This window comes from Giraffa tippelskirchi, chromosome 6 (genome assembly GCF_054371585.1).
Source record: "Giraffa tippelskirchi isolate mGirTip1 chromosome 6, T2T-mGirTip1v1.2.pri, whole genome shotgun sequence".
Lineage (NCBI taxonomy): Eukaryota > Metazoa > Chordata > Mammalia > Artiodactyla > Giraffidae > Giraffa > Giraffa tippelskirchi.
Window position 1 is genome coordinate 123541099 of NC_137280.1, and position 13953 is coordinate 123555051.

The 13953-nt window shown below is 43.1% G+C and overlaps 1 protein-coding gene and 1 non-coding gene across 51 annotated transcripts in view; both read right to left on the reverse strand.

Moving 5' to 3' along the window:
- SIL1 (SIL1 nucleotide exchange factor) overlaps positions 1-13953 on the reverse strand; it is a 286900-nt gene that overhangs the window by 118195 nt on the left and 154752 nt on the right. The window lies entirely within an intron of this gene.
- TRNAC-ACA (transfer RNA cysteine (anticodon ACA)) lies at positions 4807-4879 on the reverse strand. The gene has a single exon. It is a non-coding gene; the product is annotated as a tRNA-Cys (tRNA).

A 13953-nucleotide genomic window follows, 5' to 3' on the forward strand; every position in this document is an offset into this window, starting at 1 on the left:
TTCTCCCAGCAATCTTGATTCCAGCTTGTCCTTCCTCCAGCCCAGCGTTTCTCATGATGTACTCTGCATAAAAGTTAAATAAGCAGGGTGACAATATACAGCCTTGACGTACTCCTTTTCCTATTTGGAACCAGTCTGTTGTTCCATGTCCTGTTCTAACTGTTGCTTCCTGACCTACATACAGGTCTCTCAAGAGGCAGGTCAGGTGGTCTGTTATGCCCACCTCTTTAAGAATTTTCCACAGTTTATTGTGATCCACACAGTCAAAGGCTTTGGCATAGTCAATAAAGCAGAAATAGATGTTTTTCTGGAACTCTCTTGCTTTTTCTATGATCCAGCAGATGTTGGCAATTTGATCTCTGGTTCCTCTGCCTTTTCTAAAACCAGCTTAAACATCTGAAAGTTCACAGTTCACGTATTGCTGAAGCCTGGCTTGGAGAATTTTAAGCATTATTTTACTAGCATGTGAGATGAATGCAATTGTGCGGTAGTTTGAGCATTCTTTGGCATTGCCTTTCTTTAGGATTGGAATGAAAATCGACCTTTTCCAGTCCTGTGGCCACTGCTTAGTTTTCCAAATTTGCTGACATATTACATGCAGCACTTTCACAGCATCGTCTTTCAGGGTTTGAAATAGCTCAACTGGAATTCCATCACCTCCACTAGCTTTGTTCGTAGTGATGTTTCCTAAGGCCCAATTGACTTCACATTCCAGGATGTCTGGCTCTAGGTGAGTGTGAGTGATCACACCATTGTGACTATCTGGGTCATGAAGATCTTTTTTGTTACATTATTAGGAACTAAACTTTCATCAGTTTGTCCACTTTTTTCTGTTCCAGCATACCCTTCAGAATACCTCGTTGCATTTAGATGTCCTGTCTTCTCTGGTCTATGATAGTTTTTTGGTCTTTCCTTGTTTATCATAGCCATGACAGTATGAGGAATACTGGTCAGGTATTTTGTAGAAAGTTCCTCAACTTGAATTTGTCTGATTTTTTTTTCTCATGATTGGAATGGAGTTACTAGTTTCAAGGAAAAACACGACAGAGGTGAAGAACTCTTATTTTCACATCATATCAAGAGACCTATCATATCCACATGACAGAACGGTGATGTTACCCTGAATCACAAGTAATGCTTACCAGGTTCTCCACTGTAAAGGTATTATTTTTCTCTTTCCATAATCTACTCTTTAGAAGTGAGTCACTGAATCCAAATCACACTTTAAGTTCTACCTCCTGGAATGGGGTAGAATTTATATATACTATTGGAATTCTTCTCTAAGAGATTTATCTTCTCTCTCCCATTTATTTAGCTATTCATTCATTCATTCATTTATGTAAGTTCACACTCATGTATATTTATTTTATACTTTGGGTTATAATCGAATACTACATTATTTTGCTGCTTAAACCATTCCAGCTTTGGCCACTGGAAGAGAAGGTCGCTTCTGAGTAAAGATCTCAGAGAAGCAAGGGAGCAACCCACAAAACTATCTATGAGAGGAGCATTCTAGGTCCCAAGGCATGATGGGCCTGGTGCATTCAAGAAACATGAGGAAGGCCAAGGTGTCTAGAGGAGAGGGAATGCGAGGGAGAGTAGTACAAGATGAAATGACAGAGGTAAGGGTGGTAATACACAACATAAGTCTCATTCCAATCTGTGTACAGCACAGAAGGGACTTTGGCTCTTCCTAAGAAAAGAAAAGCCAAAGGATATTTTTGAGCACAGGAACACATAATAAAAGGATCATTCTGGTTGGCTGTGTTGAGAACTGACTGGAAGCATTAAGGGCAGGAGGGAGGCCAGTTAGAAGCCTACTACAATAACCCAGGGGAGAGATAATGGTAATGACAGGGGTAATGAGAAGTGGTCAGATTCTGGATATATGTGAAGATAGATCTGTTTAGGACTTGCTGAGAGATAGAATGTGGGTGTGAGAGAAAGAAAGGAGTCAAGAATGGCTCTGAGTGTTTTGGCCTCTGGGTAATTGAAAGGATCAGTTCAGTTCAGTCGCTCAGTTGTGTACGACTCTTTGCGACCCCATGAATTGCAGCACGCTAGGCCTCTCTGTCCATCACCAACTCCCGGAGTCTACCCAAACCCATGTCCATCAAGTCGGTGATGCCATCCAACCATCTCATCCTCTGTCGTCCCTTTCTCCTCCTGCCCCCAATCCCACCCAGCATTAGGGTCTTTTCCAATGAGTCAACTCTTCGCATGAGGTGGCCAAAGTATTGGAGTTTCAGCTTCAACATCAGACCTTCCAATGAACACCCAGGATTGATCTCTTTTAGGATGGATTGATTGGATCTCCTTGTAGTCCAAGGGACTCTCAAGAATCTTCTCCAACACCACAGCTCAAAAGCATCAATTCTGCGGTGCTCAGCTTTCTTCACCGTCCAACTCTCACATCTATACATGACCACTGGAAAAACCATAGCCTTGACTAGATGGACTTTTGTTGGCAAAGTAATGTCTCTGCTTTTAAATATACTGTCTAGGTTGGCCATAACCTTCCTTCCAAGGAGTAAGCGTCTTTTAATTTCATGGCTTCAATCACCATCTGCAGTGATTTTGGAGCCCAAAAAAATAAAGTCTGACACTGTTTCCACTGTTTCCCCATCTATTTCCCATGAAGTGATGGGACCAGATGCCATGATCTTAGTTTTCTGAACGTTGAGCGTTAAGCCAACTTTTTCACTCTCCTCTTTCACTTTCATCAAGAGGCTCTTTAGTTCTTCTTCACTTTCTGCCATAAGGGTGGTGTCATCTGCATATCTGAGGTTATTGATATTTCTCCTGGCAATCTTGATTCCAGCTTGTGTTTCTTCCAGCCCAGCGTTTCTCACGATGTACTCTGCATATAAGTTAAATAAGCAGGGTGACAATATACAGCCTTGACGTACTCCTTTTCCTATTTGGAACCAGTCTGTTGTTCCATGTCCTGTTCTAACTGTTGCTTCCTGACCTGCATACAGGTTTGTCAAGAGACAGGTCAGATGGTCTGGTATTCCCATCTCTTTCAGAATTTTCCACAGTTCATTGTGATCCACACAGTCAAAGGCTTTGGCATAGTCAATAAAGCAGAAATAGATGGAGAAGGTTATAGGAGCTCAGTTTTAGACGTGTTAAGGATTAAACACCCACATAGAGGCAAATGGATAGATGGGTCTGGAATTCAGAAAAGTATAGACTGGAGATTTTAAAAAATCTGGGAGTCATCAGCTTACAAGTAAAATGTAAAGTCATTAGGCCAGACAAGATCACCAAAGCATTAAGAGAAGAGTAGGGGTCCAAAGACTGCGCCTTGGACACTCTGGCACTGAGCAAAATCAAGGCCTTCTTACCTGCCCTATAATCAGAAACAAATTTAGCAAAATTTTTCCCATCTATTGTGTACCTAGTACTGTTCTGGAGCCCGTAATTCTCAGGTATCTCAGTATGCAACCTGAGCTCTCACCTTTCGGCAATTTCCTGCCCTCAATCTGCTCCTAGGGCTTCCCTGGTGGCTCAGGAGGTAAGGAATCTGCCTGCAATGGGGAGACCCAGGTTTGATCCCTGTGTCAGGAAGATCGCCTGGAGAAGGAAATGGCAACCCAGTCCAGTATTCTTGTCTGGAGAATTACATGGACAGAGAAGCCAAGTGGGCTACAGTCCATGGGGTCACAAAGAGTCAGACAAAGCTGAGCAACTAACACTTTTACTTTCTATCTGCTCCTCTGCTGCTGTGCAACTGGTCTCCATCATGATATAGTCATTACTGCCACCATCCCTTTGCAAGCTGTTCCTCCCATTTGGAAAACTCTTCCTGCCCCACCTCATCAAATTCCAACTCTTTATCAAGCCCTAGTTGTCCCTCCTTCTCTCTGAGCTTTATGTATCAATTTTGGTTCATAATAAATGACATTCCGCTTCACAGCAGCCCATCTCTGAAACTCTGTAACACCTGCTATCTGTACAACTAAATATTTATCACTTACTGACTTGTATGGCCAGTTAACTTTACTTATAAATAGCTCTTATTTATACCTACTGAAGCTTCAAGAAGAAGAGCATCTCAGTCTTTGCTACCCTCTCCCAAAAGTAGTCTAGAGCAAATACTTACCACAGAGCAAGTGCTCGATAAACACATGTGGATTATTTCATGTCAGTTCTGTTATGCAGTCCAGTTCAGTGAGCTCCTTGAAAGTAGGGGCCTGTTTTATATACCTCCCTCATCTGGCACTAAGCTGGACACAGGTGGGCAGGCACTCAACATCTGTTTACCATCAAAGAGATTGATGATAATGTCCCTGTCCTGGGGATCCTATAGTCTTGGTACAAAACAATGAGAACATGGGTTCTGTGCTTGCTGCCCTGTCTTCCCTGAAGCCAGCTATTTCCTAGTCAAAGGAGAAGTATCTAGGGACCACAAAGAAAAGAAATCCCAGGGCATCTGATGTGTGACGCACAATGGGAATGAGAGATACTCAAAACATGGTGTTATTTTAACAGCCCAGACAAGAGGTTGCCCCAGCTGAAATGCTGGGCAAAAGAATCAGAAAAGATAAGCAACCTCTACTTTGGTGAATCTCTTCTAAGAACATAAAGAGCACATAAAAACATACAGAATGTTTTTGAATGTTTATTGTAGAATTTATAATAATGAAAAACTGGAAGTCACCTAAATATGTGAAGTGAAGTCGCTCAGTCGTGTCTGACTCTTTGCGACCCCATGGACTGTAGCCTGCCAGGCTCATCTATCCATGGGATTTTCCAGGCAAGAATACTGGAGTGGGTTGCCACTTCCTTCTCCAGGGGATCTTCCCAACCCAGGGATCGAACCTGGGTCTCCTGCATTGTAGGCAGATGCTTTTACCATCTGAGCCACCAAGGAAGTCTCATAGTTAAGTCTCAATAATTAAGCATAATTTGGTATATTCTTACAAAGAGCAGCATTTGGAAAATGTTCACTGTGTGCCTAATTATGTGCTGGAGGCTCTAGCTTTTAAACACCTATAATATGTAGCTCCCAATTTCTAAATGGAAAATATAAGCCTCCAAATATTATGTAGAGAATGAAAGCACTTTTATAAAAACAACTGGAAGAACATAAACCATGTTATCTTTATATCTGGGAAGTAGAGTAGGGATGGTTTTGTTGTTTTCTTTTGTGCTTTTTTGTGTTTTCCAAGTTTTCTGCTTCGAAAACATATTACTTTGTCAGCAGGCAAGGAAAAAATAAAGCCATTTTAAAAACAAACACATAAGAGCTAATTTCTCAACCATCTAAGCATTGATTGCTAGAAGGTTCCTACTTCTGATGTAAAATGCAAGAATCAGAGCTTGAGCCCTTCCCTTATCCTCCCCCGCAGCCCTGCCACACCACCCCCCACCCCCCGCCACCTACACACCCAAAACAGCAAAAACAAAAAACCACACACACACATGAAACTATAAGACTATGAGCTTCTTGAAGGTAAGATCCTGTTTTATTGATTTTTGGTATCCTGTGCCAGTTTTCAGCACCCAGTAAGGCACATATTTACATGCTCAGTAAACACAAATGGGAAGGAGAAAGTGTGGTGAACTTGTAAGGCACGTATTCCACTAACGTAATGACATTATCCTACCTTCACACTACCCACTGCACGCCATTCCAGGCCTCATTCTTTCCTCCCCTATCTCAAGGTATTGAACAAGCTGGCCAAGTGGCTCTTAGAACAAATTGCTGACTGTTTGCACCATAGCATTCATCTTTTGCTGTTTTTTCCCCTTTCTTTTCTCCCTCTTCTTAAAAGGTGATCCTGCCTTTCAGCTAGTACTATGTGCCGCACTGAACCAGCATACCAGTCTGCAGAGAATCACTGAGAGAATGAATTTGAATAATAAAAGTGAGGACAAGGAGATACCTTGGAGAGAGACTTGGTATAGTACCTTCAATTTAGAACCTAATTTCAGTGGCTAATGCAGTCGTTCGAGACATTAGCCTAATTTTTGCCAGGAGAGTCCAGCAACACAGCAGTACTAAACATGGGCACAGAGGAGCCTGCTCATCTCAGAGACCGAGTGCGGAGAATAAAATTAGCAGCACTGCACTTCTGGTGCAGGGGAAAGCAAATCCCCACACCCTTCCACCAATTCATCACCAACCACGTTTAAAATGAAAACACAGGAATGAGTGTGGGAGTCAGCAGGAGCATGAAGTTCAAGAGAGGCTGAGACCCCTGAAGAGGCCCCATGTGCACTTACAGACTACGGGAAAGTTAATTTCAAAGGACATCCAATAAAGGCAGCCCTACAACAGACTCTGTCACTGCCAAGCCCCATATGCTGCAATGGCTCCATAACTTGCCAGCAGGTCAGCTTGCTGAAGCCAGAAATAGGGAGGAAAGCCCCAAAAGGTCAGACTGGAAGGGAGAGGCTTAGCTCCAGACATGGCTACAGAGACTTAGGGGTTAGGGAGGTTGTTCCTAAAACAAGAGCTTCCCACAGGCTAGGCTAAAAAGAAGGCACATCTGGTCTGGTCCAGACTTGCCCTAAATCTCTCCCAAGTGGTCAGTCTCCTTGCTGCAAGAGCCACACAGCTCAGGACCATGCGCTTTCCTGTGGCTACTTGAAGAGGGGAGCAGGAGCCTCAGAGGCACAGGGGCTACTTGGGAGGAAAAGCAAAAAGGATAAAAAGCTGGACACCCCAGACTCCACCCAAGAGGCATACACAGTGAGGGGAGCAGCAGTGCAGGCATCGGGAGACAAGAATCAATCTCCATTTACACTGCGTGTCTGCCAAAATTTACTGGATGGCAGGAATCCTAGATCTGTGGGTGAGGAATGAGTCATGCGATGAATCCCTTTTTTTCTAAGCAGCATGTGCAAAAACTCCTCCATCTCAGGAAGGGAAAGTGGTGGTCTACAACTGGAAACACAGACTTCACTCTACTGCTGGAGCAGCCTCCTCAAACTACAGAGTCCATTCTGGAAGACACCAGGAGGGCCAGACTGTGGCTCTGGATAGAGTCAAAATACCACTGCCATGAAACTATTATCATTGCAGTGTTGATAATTTCCCTTTAAGAAGCAAATCTTCCTTTAACTGTAAATCAATCCCTCACTGCAATTTTAGAAATCTATCCAAAAAAAAATCAGCTATTATCAGAAATCCTAAATGCTAGACACTAGGAGCTGAGTTCCAGTATAATTAGGGGAAATTCTGAATGGTGCCCCGAGGCAGACTATACTAGAACAGAGTAGAAGGGAATTATATACACTTAGAAAGCTCATTTAGGGAATAGGCTGTGCATAATGTATGTAGGCCTGGGAGTGTAGACACTCCCTCCCAGCGGCACCTCAAAGGCAGACTCCGAGCTGTGACACCGGCAGATGGTTACCTCAGTGGCAACTGTGCACGCTTCAATGGCCGCCTCCTCCCATCCACCCTTGAGCACAGGCTTATGCTCCCACAAGGCGTGGGGAGCACCGGCAGACATTACCCCCAAAGACTGGTGCCTTTCCCTAGGGAAGGTAAACATTTCCATCAGAAGGCAGAAGCTGACACAAGGCAGTATCTCTCTGTGCAGGGAAAAGAAGCCACAAACATAAAGTTGCTCATTCAAAAGAGACAGATGATCTCTGCGAGCTGAGCAGTACCAAACTGTGTGCAAAGAGTTTGCACATCCATCAGCACAAGTGGCTGTGTGGGGGAGGGGAAGCAGAAACATGGAAGGCCCACTGAGTGTGCAAGACTCTCTGGCCTCAGACCACTTGTTGTCTGACTGAAGAGAAGCCCCAGGAGAAAGGAAACTGGTCATCTTTCCACTGGGGACCCAGTCTGAGCAAAGGTCTGATTTGGAACCATGTCTCTCTTCTCTAGTCCAGATGTTCCCAATCTTCCCAGTCCACACCCAAGGTGTGTCCACTTCAAGCTGCTATATTCCCAAGCCTTCATGGGTAGTTTACTGTTCAATCTTGAGCCAGATACTTCTCTCTCCTACCACCATCTCCTGTTTTGTTTTTCTTTTTAATCACATGGAAATGACGGTTCACTAGTCTTATGTCTAAAATAACCTATAGAGAAATATGGTTTATGAACTCCCCCGTAATACAATACGTAATTCAGAGCCCAGCCATTTGTCATACTATTGAATAATCCGCACACATCCCGAGGGTGTGACAATAAAATTTGTAAATCAATAGCAAAAAGTAGTACAGCATGGCCAGTGAGTTAAAATACAAAGAACATTCTTTAGCATTGATTTTTTTTTAACTTAGAAAATATGGGCTTCCGGAAGGTAAATACTGGCGAGAGAGCTCTGTGCTAGAATGGAAGACTTTATACATTTCAGACCCCCTCCCCTCACAGCTGACTTCAACGCAAAAATAAAAACTCCAAGATTCACATTCTCCTAATGATAATAATGGCTTTCTTCCACAAACCCTGCTATTAGCATGACAGAGATGGCCACATCAGTCATAAGAAAAGCATATGTCCCTTCTGCACCCAAGAAGAGCAAGCAAAGTACCTGCTTTGTGTAAGAGAAAGGCACTTAAAACAGGAAGGAAAATAAATTACTGCAAAGCTTGGTTTGAACTGATTTTTCTTTCTTCTAGATGATCAAACAGTGAGCGTAAGCGTAGGGGTAGGCAACGAGATCTGCAAACATATTGCCATAGTGATTGGTGCTTAGATAACAGGATAAAATAGGCACTATTTCATTTATATTCCAAGGAACAGAGGCAAATGCCCTGATCACTCAGCCTAAAGCCCAACGAGTGGCCTCCACCCTAGTAGCTATGGCACTGTTGCAGAATCAGAACTGGAGCATGTGTCTGGGTCGTCATCTGACCAATTATCCACCTGACCTCTGCTCAGGATGCAGCAGGTGTTCAGGAACTAAAGGCCAGGCATCAGAGCCCCTTTGCAAGAGCCCACTCCGTGACATAGGAGGTAAGGCTGAGTCAGGTATGATCTGCTATGCATGGTTCCAACCTGGTTAGTTTCTCCTTTACCTAAAAAGTCACTTGGACTTCATTTATCTTTTTATTCTGACCTAGCAAAAAGTTGCAAAAACAGTACAAAGTTCACATATACCCTTCACTCAGCTTCCCCTAATATTTACATCTTACATAACAATTATCAAAACTAAGAAATCAACATTGCTGCAATAGTACTTAACTAAACTACAGACTATTTGCATTTCACCAGTTTTTTCCTCTGTTTTCTGTTACAGAATTTAATCTAGGATATGACACCACATTTAGCTGTCACGTCTCCTTAGTCTCCTCCAATCTGTGACAAGTTCTTAGTCTTTGTCTTTATCAATCTGGACATACTTGAATACTGGTCAATCTTTAGATCATGTCTCAATCTGAGTTTGTCTGGTGTCCACTCATTTTTACAGCAGAAACAATAGTAGCTAACATTTATTAAGCTATTCCTATACTCTTAGCACTAGGCTTACCTAGTGGCTCAGATGGTAAAGAATCTGCCTGCAATGTGGGAGACCCAGATTTGACCCCTGGGTTGGGAAGATCCCCTGGAGAAAGGAATGGCTACCCACTCTAGTACTATTCTTGCTTGGAGAATTCAATGGACAGCGGAGCCTAGCAGGTTATAATCCTTGGGGTTGCAAAGAGTCAGACATGACTAAGCAACTAACACTTTCACTTTTTCATACACCTGGAACTATCATAAACACTTCTGTACTTCCCTTATTTACCCACTTACAACAATCCTCTGAAGTAGGAATTATTACTATCCCTATTTTACAAATGATATTTCACTACAGGATATTTCATCAACCCTTAGTGGAATTAAATAACTGGCCCAAGGGTAACCAGCTGTTCAAGGCACAGTTGAACCTGGGCAGACTGACTCTGCAACTCGCTGCTGTCTGCTAATTTCAAGGCACTGTGACAACAACCAGATGCCAAAATACAGGCTGGACTTTTCCCTCTGGCAACTCCCTCCCCACAGGACCCATCTCTTTGCAGAGAGAGCATTCTAGGCTTCTGTCTTTTTTCCAAGGGAGATAAACTATCCACTTTAATTTCTAAGTGATGCCCATACAACCAGAAATTTCTTTCTCTTCACAGGAAGCATCTTCCTGACCTAAGGACAAAGAAGGGGCCAGTGTTCTCCTGAGATCTCACCCTTGACTAGTACCAGGAAAGAGTGAAACATACAAACACGTAGGTATGCTAGAATCAAGAGAACTCTCTTCCAAAGGCCTCTGCAAATACATGGAGACACTGCAGTAAAAGGATAAAAAAGAAACCTTTGGGGGTTGCTTCTTTTCCATGTTATGGCCAGAGATATCCAATGATGGAAAACGCAAGCTAACACAAGCCTTCTCTTTAGCATCATGTTCTTTGGGAAGGTTGAAGCATAACTCATTGGTGTAGCACAGGGCAGAGCATCAAGGGACATAGCTGTGGAAGTCGGGCTGGGAAGAACTCTAGCTACACTCCAAGATTTGCTCTTAATGATTATGACTTTAGACCATTCAGTTCCACAGACTTGATTTTTCCCAAATCCCCTCTCTGGCAATGCTAATGTGTTTTTCCTCTTGTTCTGACTAATCAGCGAAATACATGGCTGAAAGGATTCGCTTGGAAGTCATTTCTTTGATGCTGAGAGAATTGAGAAAATACTCCCCCAACTACACACCCACACATCTATCCACCCCTGCCACCTGACTCTCAGCTGCAGGTAGAGGCCATTACAGCAAGGGAGAAAAGAATGCAAAGAGGGCAGGCAGTGAAGGAGGAAAAGCTGAGAGTGTGAAAAGGGAGGAAAAGACAGAGAAAAAGAGATTTTGGTTAAAATTCAGTCACTACAGAGCCAAGACTTCCACTGACATGCATAAGCAGGGTTAAATGACATCAGTAAACATGTGAGAAGACTCAGCCTTTCTTTGATTTGCCTTTCTCTTACATCTCCCCACTTTCCTTCACCCCCTCAAAGGGCACCTCCCAATCTCATCACTTAGGTTCCTGTAAATCAAAAATTGCATTTGGCTACCCTTATTACTGCCAGCTTTGTGCAAGAAACAGCTCCTCTCCTTTGAAGTCTACCATTTTATATCTAACTCCAAGGTATCCTCAGCTAGCTATTTTGATCAAATATTGAAGGTTGAAATGCTAATGGTCTTTAGGGAACAATCCCTCCAGCCTTTCCATCTGCAATCTAACCCAGTGGGAATCTAAAGCCAGCTAATAGCCCTCCAATCACACTGCACACAGGGCTACTTACTCCACCGTGTTTATGGAACATCTGGATCGACCCCTAAGATCTAACCTAGGAAACAAAGATGGAGCAGCTTGAATAATTCTTCATCCTCTTGAATAATTTCCCCTCTCAATGTCAACAGCCTCCAAAATTCACATTAGTTTGTTCCCACAGAGACTTGAAATAGCACTACTTTCAAGCAGTGATCCTACAGTTTCTATCTTCAGAAGAAAGAAAAAAATCCTGGGAAGGGCAATGGGACCTGAGGCCCCTTCATTGGCCAAATACAGGTTCCAAGAGACCAAAAGAAGGGATAAATACTTCTTTACAGAAGTTTTTTTGTTTTTTTGTTTTACTGGAAGTCTCCCTTAAATAACATACACAAAGCACCAAGGACTAAGGGGGTTCCCCCAAAGCACTGATTTTCTTCCCTTCCCAATCAGCTAGACTAGAGTTCCTGGGTCCTACTCTGCCTCAGTCATTCTTGGCCATGAGGTACTAAATAACTTTCTCATTCTCTGTCCAAAAGCCTGACTTGGCAAAACCAGGATGACAGAATGGAGATTAACAAGACGATGCTTATGCAATATTTATAGAGCTGCTTTCAGTAGGGGTTAGGGGGGTAGTGTTTCCCGCCCCCAGCCCAGGCAAAAAAAAAAAAAAAACACTCAACAAAAACATCATAGTGCTACTCATAAAAACTCATCACCTCTGCCCAGATAAACTAATTATGTACCGTCTGAGCCACCAAGGAAGTCCAATTATGGCCACAGGTAATCAAATCTGAAAACTTTTTAATTCAAAGGAATCATTCTGTCCTCTCAAACAACTGCATTATACAAACCATAAACACACTATTCTGAGAACTAAACAAATTAAAATACAAATCAATCTCTGTTTGTCTCAAATCAACATATTATAGGAAATAAGGCAAGATCAACAACCTCCTAGTCTATGAAAAGTAACAAAGCAAGACACAACATAGACAGAAACAAAACCAGCCTGATCAGAATACAAGGAACACAAGGCTTACAGAGCCTGCACACAAGCTCTGCTTCATTCAGGTTATTTTCACTCCTGCCTAGAAAATCAGTAACCAGTGGGATACCACCCCAACTCTGACCTTGAGCACTTCCAAGAGTCTTGATAATCCCTGTTTCAGAAGAGGGGAGGTTGGAGTAGGTTCAGAAAAGCTTCCACTGATGCTCTCCAGCTTGCCCCATAGGTCAGACAAAGGTCTCTCTCTCTCATCAATCCCAAAAACAATCCAACAAATCTCCTTAATGATCTGCCCATCATTCCTCACACTCCAGCTATTCACTGTCCAGGGCTCACATTGCTCTAGAACGTGGCCAAACCCACTGGTCCCAGACCACCACAAAGTCTGGCTGTCAGATGTCAGCTGGGCACTGATGCTGAGCAATGCTTAGTTCTGACCTCTTGACTGTCTAAACAGCTTCTTCACAGTGGTTCTTCCTTAACCTCTCCATTCCTTAAGCACCCAATCAAGCCCTTCTAATGCATCATCCAAGGTAAAAGGCTCACCCTTGTCTGGACTCAGATAATCAGACATCTATTGGAAGCTTCCTCAATCTCCCTTTATATCTCTCCCACTTTTCCTTGTTTTTGTCCAAGTTCATCACATTCATGAGGCCAAGACATTCCATCTGCCACCTAAACAACTTTGTCTCATCAATGATCTGCTCTCTGGGATTTCAAATCTCTGTCAACAGTGCCTCCTTTCTCCTTTGCCTTTCAACATACACAAAAGTTCTCTCCATTCAGCTTCAGTGACGTTGCCTCTGGGAAGACGTTCCTTAAGGCCACACCTCTGTATTCTCATAGCGTTATATTCCTGTCTAGGATCTTCCTACACCATAAGCCCAAGCAGGCAAGCCTCTGTTTAATGCCCATCATGGTATCTCCGACATCAAGCACTGTACCTGGAACATTATAAGAGTTCAACAAATGTAACGAGAAATAAATTTTTTGGTATGGCTGTCTCTGAAGTTACTATTTTCATTCTCTTCTTCCACTTATTTTCAAACCCCAAACCCAGGAGTTTATATCACCCTTCTTAATTTCCTCAACTCTCATTCACAGCACAGTCCTGAAGGAACTAAACTACACACTTATTATCACACAGTCAGATCTACTGTATTTCAACTCTCTTTCCTCCCATCACCCCCTACCTGACAGAAGGGATGCAGCGCACCACTACCATCTCGTTATTCTCCTACACATCCCTGCCTCTCCAACTAGATCAATACAGTCTCACATTTAGAGTGAGAGTTCATGTCACCCCCTCTTCTCTCCTGCTCCCTACCTGTTCTCTTCTCCACCTAATCGAATATTATCTCAAGTTATCCATCAATTCCTCTCTCCAGTACTGTGACAAAGCTAAGAATAGAAAAAGCTCTGGAAGAGGGTCTCTGATTTCAGCTCCAGGTTAGTCCTTGAGAGCTATTCCCAACCCAGGTTAATCCCCATCTTGGAGATGGCCTAGACAGTCTTAGCCAGTCAAGTGAGGTCAATATGAGAGAAAGAAGGGAAGTCGAGGCTACAGAGATTCTCTGAATTAAAATCAAGCCCTGGGTATAAGGGCTGGGACTAGTTTTGGCAACTAGTTTTCCACTATCCCTACTCCAGTCTAAGTTTTTTATTTTAGCCAGTTTTGGGGGAGGGGGGTCCTTGATCTTTGAAAGCTGTGGCTGCGCAACTCTAAGGACTCTTTATTAAGCCTC